Source organism: Fundulus heteroclitus, chromosome 14 (assembly GCF_011125445.2).
Source record: "Fundulus heteroclitus isolate FHET01 chromosome 14, MU-UCD_Fhet_4.1, whole genome shotgun sequence".
In the NCBI taxonomy this organism is placed as follows: Eukaryota; Metazoa; Chordata; class Actinopteri; order Cyprinodontiformes; family Fundulidae; genus Fundulus; species Fundulus heteroclitus.
The window spans coordinates 2398418-2405138 of record NC_046374.1 but is presented as its reverse complement, the minus strand read 5'-3'; the positions used below and the strand labels follow the sequence as shown (position 1 = coordinate 2405138).

The following is a 6721-nucleotide window of genomic DNA, read 5'->3' as shown; positions in this document are numbered from 1 at the left end:
TGTACTAATTCTGTACTTAATTCAGTCTCTTTGCTACCATAAACGGTATAGTCCTTTTATAGTCATGGTCATCTCCATCCATCCATTTTTCGACACGCTTATCCTATTGGGGTCGCGAGGGGTTGCTGGTGCCTATCTCCAGCTGTCAATAGGTGAGAGGCGGAGTACACCCTGGACAGGTCGCCAGTCTATCACAGAAAATGTCATACTTGATTTTATAAAATAATTCAAATACTAAAGATTAAGCTTTTCTAAAGTTTTACTGAAAATGGTGGGCTGGACACAGGTTGAAAACTACTTAGAAATTAGAGATTAAATAAAAACATGAAAAATTCAACTCACAACATTTTTAGACAGTAAGTAAAGTAGTTATGGAACCACAGAATGTATGAAATGTACTTATGTTAAACAATCGTTAGCCTCCTGAGACACTTTGTTGGTTTTAAGTGCTCAAAAAAAGAAAGATTCTGTCTCATATAACAAGATCTCCACATATAAATACCATGATAAGAATTCCATAACAATATTCAAAAAGATTCATAAGCTTTTATAGGCCCGGGTTTTAATTTTTATAAAGGAGCTGTGTTCGTTCTTAACAGGAAAATTGATCCTTGTCTCTTTGTTTCAGCATGAGCAGGTTTGTGGACAATGTCGCCCCCTTCCGGCTGCATGATGAACAGCAGGAAGGAGTCTCAGTGCAGGAACTGAGACAAAGTGCTCCATGGAAGATATCTGACAAAGAATTTGAGGCCTTTAAATGGAAGGTATGTCTTTAGCCAAATATTTTATTCAAAAATATACTCACTCCTTGTAGCAGCTTTAAGCTTTTCTTTTTTCGTCCTGCAGTCTGAGAGAAAAGTGAGGCTGAACGAAATCATTCGGAAGAATTCACAACATACTGCTCTTGTTCTAGTGTGAGTACAAATTTTACACCATTTGATGTACTGAAAATACTATTTATTCAAAATATTCAATGCAACAGCTGAAGATATTTACAACTAACTCACCCCATCTGCTGACAACATACTATGTTTTTTCCATTGATTTAGTATTCATTTACATATTTACTTCAACAATACATATCTAATTTCCTTCCAGGAGCCTTCCGGTTCCTCAAAGTGACTGCCCCAGTGCTCTGTATATGGCCTGGATGGACACTCTGACATGTGGCCTTCACTGCCCTGCTGTGTTAATACGAGAACCAACAGAACGTCCTCACATTCTACTGCCAGTAAAATTTCATGTTTAGACTGAAAGAGTCTGACCGGAGTAAAGAACTGACAGGGAAGCAATAGTCTATGAATAGTAGAAAAATTTAATGTTTGAATACTAAAAAAACTACAAAGGGGATAAAACAGGTTTATAGCTCCTACTGGAGTCAAATGAGTTAACTACAATGTATGGATGTAATGTCTTGTAAAGTTTTTTTTTTGCCGTGGATCTTCATCCACATGGTTCTGCTGACAGTTCATAGTTACATTTCTTGGTTATTAACAAAGTGAAGGGGAAGGAAAAAAAACAATATCACCAGTTCTGCCAGAACGTAAGAGAAAAAGTGTTGCACGAATCATGAACTCAGAAACACACAGGATCGTTGGGTTCCTGACTTTATGGGATCTAGGTCCAGTTGGCCCCAAGTGTAAAGGATTGCTAATCATAGAAATAGATGTATGCACAGTAGAAATGGTTTGCATAATAATGAAAACTAAGCCATCAGGACTTCTTTCTGATGGCAGAATGTGGAGCTCTCCAGGAAGATTCAAACTCTTTCTTTTCAAAGACCTTGTCCCTTTTAGTGTTTTGAAGTGACTTTAAATAGGGCGACTGTGACTTGATGTAGTCGTCTTGCAATTGGAAGGTTGTGGATTTGATTTCCTTGTCACATGTTGATGTGCCCCTGGATAAGGAACTTAATCCCAAGTTTCCTACGCAGCTTGCGTACCAGTGTCTGAATGTGTGCGCGTTATTGAGTGCGATTGGGTGAATGAGCCTCTAGTGTACAGCGCTTTGAGTGGTCAGTATGACTGGAAAAGCACCATATAAGTTCAGTCCATTTACCATTTTATATACTTAAGTAGATATTCATATCCATTTATTAAAACAATCACCACTGTATAGATATAAGAGCTGATGTATCTGCCTATGAGAGATCTGTTCCACATAAAGGAATTGTTCCATACAGGTGAACTCTGGCTTAAAGTTGAGATTTTTCTTTCTTTCACATTTTTGAGTCTGAGCCGTATTCTACTTTAATAAAATCTTCATGTAAGCGATTCTTATACATCTTTATTATACTATATAATCATTGAAGGATGCTGATCTTACAGAATTCCAGAGCAATCAAATATTCTAAGTACAATGGTCAAGAGTTCAGGCCTCTGCTGTCCCCTAGATATCCTCCATACAAGCTCTCATCCTTTTATGAATATGCTATTAGATTGTTATAAGATTATTGATTTTAGCATATTTTTGCTATAGCTCTGTTGATTAGTGCAAATGGCTTATAGGCCACAAAATGCATGTAATTACGTTCTGCTTAGCTGAAAGTGCTGCTAATCATTGTTGTTGCTAGAATAATTTAATTGCTGTTGCTCTGCTGCATAACCAACAGTAACAAAAAATGTGCAACCATATTTATTATTGTCTTAGTTTAACATAAATAATTGCAAATGTCACTTTAAGTGTTGCTAGTATGAAAACAACAACTAGCTGAACATTCCCTGACACCTGACACAATTATGTAATGCTTAACTTTGGTTACTTATTCAACTAAGCCCAAACTTATTTAAAGCCCTGAAAGATTGAATATTAAAATCATTTTGATTCAGCCAAGACATTTTTCACTCAAAAGATAATAAAACAATGGAAATGGATTGAATAGAAAATGGAAATCAAACCTAAATCTGCTGAGAGTATGAATATGAGTTTTTGGGCAAAACTGTTCAAAGCATTTGTACAACAGCTGAAAACAGTTGTTGTTCCCAATTATAACTATTTATTCCCCTATATAAATAATATTAATCCATTCTATGTATATTCTAACCATTTTTTTTACTATTTTGCCATGATAAACGTTATTTTCTCTTAAAAATAAGATAATTGGGGAATATGTTTTCTTTTTGAGCTTTCAGTCAAGTCATGATGGCTTAAAATTCAGTGGTTTTGTATTCTGTTTACCTTAATCCTTCAGAATCCCCACAATTTAGGATAGTTATTCATTGTTTGTAACTATGTAGAGCTTTCTGTGGCTGTAAAGGTGGAGGCTGATCTTGGTGCATTTAAGTACCACTCGTAAACTACATAATCTGCACTAGAAGAGCTGTAAAGATTAATCTCGTATTTTTATCCCAGAGTGGAATAGAATAAAATTAGATAATTTTTAACCAAGAATTTGTGGATTACCATATGACACTCTTATTGACTTCAGGATCTAAAAACGACATAATCTCCATCTAAACATGTTGGAAACAATTATTTCTCTTTTTAAGAGATGAAATAACAGAATTATCAATATCCTCTGCAGATCATGGCTCCTTGAGATGACGCGATAACTGTTATCTTATTGTGAGATAACAACTAAAAAAACATTAAAAGTGGTGATGCCTTCTGTTGGTCATTATGTACCACATAATGGATGACTGTTAACAATTTATTTTTTTGATAATAAAGTGATTCTCTTTTAATTGTCATTCATTGAACAAATGCTTTTATATTGCTGTAAAATATATTCATGTTCAGGTGCCATGATCTTTGCCTCACATATGGTAGACAGTCTTTATTAATGTGAAAGCTCGGCTAAATGAACAAAAGGATTCTTTAAACAAATTAAAAAACTTATACAGTAAATAGTAAACAATCTATGGCTGTATTTTTGTTTCCTTCTACCTGTATAACCTATAAATGTATATTCTGTCTGACATTTTACTACAGATCAGAGAATAAATATGCAAATCTGTGTGTATTAAGCTAAGCATTTATAAGAATGATGGCTGTTTATGGCAGTTTTATGGCAGCAATAGGCTGTGGCAAATCCTAATGAGGAAGCGATATAAAATGCAAATTATAAATGGCAGTTGAGCCCCAGAGCAAATAAACTCCATGTTCCTACTGTTGGTGTAGCGTTTATCACACTGTGGAGCAAGATAATTTTACGTGGTGATATTAGCTTTCCTCTTTGGTCTAAAATTGTAAAATAAGTAAATAGACCATTGCTGAAATATTGTGATTTGTCACAGTAAAACATTCTTGTAGTTTGTGCGTCATGTACAGAAAGGATCGTTTGAATGAACATTACGATATTATGCATACTCCACGCCAAAAATGTCATTAAAATATATATAAATGTAGATGTTTTCCGTGAATGACAGACAAATGACAGGTTTTTTTTTGGGGGGGGAGGGGGCGGGGGGGGGGGGGGGGGACTTGATAGTTACATATAACAAGCCAATGGAAATAACCTGGTCAATTAAAACATAGGACTAAAACGTAAGAAAGAGCCAAAATTTGACAAACTATGTTTCCAGTTGTAGACCAATGAGGCCATTAATGAGGAACTGACTTTTCGATTGCAATGCAAATTGTAATTGACAATAAAATTTGATTGATTGATTGATTGATTGATTAGATGTTTTTCAGTGAGACTAGGTTTTTTAAAATACTGCCCGCTTTTTATTTGTTTTTAATTTTTAGTGATGCCACTAATTAAAAATGTCGGTATACAGGAATTTGCGTTTACTAAGACGTGTTACTTTTGTTTTGGACTGTTCAATATATATTTGTTTAAATGCGAAGAAATGTTTGGGGGAAAAAGGAAATCTATATTTTTCTGAAAAAGACTGATATTTCCTTAATTTGAAATTTATTAAAAATATTTTGTCAGAAACTATTCTATTTTTGGAAGCATTTGTTTTGAGTTTCAGGAAAAAAAGGTAGATACCTGTCTTTTTTTATTTTTCAGTCAGACATAAGTTCTGTGTGCAATGTTTCTTTTTATTTCATCGTGTATGCTAAGAACTTGTATGCGAGTGTTACGGCCCCTGGCATCTTGAAGCTGTGCAGGCTTGTGTGCTATGCGGATTCGGCTGTGACAGAACATCTACCTGATTGGCTGCCAGGAGCCACGGCAATCAGAAGCTGATGAGGCCTCAAGAGGCCAGGGGCCGTAACAGTGAGCAACTTTGATTTTAGAGTTTGGTAAATACATCAACTTTACAAAGACTCATAATTTGTAAGTTGCATAGAATTAAGTCAATGAACTTCAAGAGTTGCTATATGTAAATAAATGTTGGTCTGTAAGAAATAAAATGTCTCTGGCTGTAACAGAATGGAGTAGGATATGGCGCACCATATATAGTATTAATAGTGATAAAGTGCTGTGCTACAGTTGTAAAGAGTTTTTTTTACATTTCTTTTATTTTGTCCTATGAGATGAAGTTACAATTTTAAAGGCAATGTGTTTTTGTTCACTTTAAAAACATACTATTGTATTACCTGTACCAAGATATTCAGTTAGTGTTTTACAATTCAAATGCTGACCTCCATGTCTTTCAGCATTTGTGAAAAACAGGTCAAAAATAGTACTGACAGTCCCATCAGCTGCAACTAAGAATAAGAACTCTGTTCACAGCAGGAAAGAAGAGGCAAATTAGAGCAACTGACAGTTTTTATTCTAATCCTGTTTTTCTTTAAATAAAACCCTGCTTGTATCATAAAATCACCAAAGGACAAAGGCACAGTCAGCTATAGACCTGGGGTTATAAACAAAATGTAACTTTATTCCTAAATTAAAAAAAAAAAACATAACAAATTAACAAAGTCCAGGTTCTTTCTCATTGATAGTGAGGGTTCCTCCTTCAACATGTCAAGAGACACAAGGCTGTGGCATCAAAGCAGAGTTCTGGAGATAAAGTGAGTTCCCTGCACTGGTATTGTACACCCATTACTAATTATTAAATTAGTAATTGTATCATCTTTAAATTCTGGTTGCTAAGTCAGAACTTGTACTGTATAGAGCATACACACTGAATAAAATGGAAGAACAGTAAGATTATTTAAAGGATTTGTACCCATTACAACTTTTTGGCTTCTGGTAATATTTTCAGTATAATGTTTACTGACAGATATCAACATAAATGACAAAATCGACGTATTTTCTGTGACGTTCTTTCCTAAAACATCTTTTTTTTGTGGCTTTGTTTTGTACAACTGACAGAATAGAGAACTACAGCTGCCAATCTATTCAGCACACATTAAAAACAAATAAAATAAACAAATGTATTTTGTATGTTTATGTTTAGTCACATTCTACCTGCTTTCCTCTGTTGCTCTCTTTCACCCCCTGTTGCCACTAGCTTTCTCTCCCAGCTTCTTCTCCACACCTTTGCTTAATTTACCAATCTTCCCCCGCCTTTGTTCCTGTTCCTCTCCTCACAGTATTTGAGCCCCTCTCATTTCTCCATTCCCTGCTGGTTTCTCTGCTTTGTTCTGCACTGCTTTAACTCAACTACCTTTGCTACTCGTCTTGCTTTGTGTCACCTTGCCTCATCGCTTCCTCGTGTTCCACCCCACACACCGGACATGTTGTGGTGCATAAGCGCAGCAAAGCAACATGCACGCATCTTACCCTTAGGTTAGCTTTTAATATTAACCAGTCAATAAATGTACACTAGAAGCATAATACATGCGTACAAGTTTTAATTTTAGATGCGTATACACTCCTCTT

The 6721-nt window shown here is 35.2% G+C and overlaps 1 long non-coding RNA gene across 1 annotated transcript; it reads left to right on the top strand.

Annotated features, from left to right (window-relative positions):
- The first annotated feature begins 629 nt into the window (after positions 1-629).
- On the top strand, positions 630-2199 carry LOC118565621. The gene is made up of 3 exons (XR_004932479.1): positions 630-764; positions 847-914; positions 1099-2199. It is a non-coding gene; the product is annotated as an uncharacterized LOC118565621 (long non-coding RNA).
- Positions 2200-6721: the final 4522 nt, after the last annotated feature.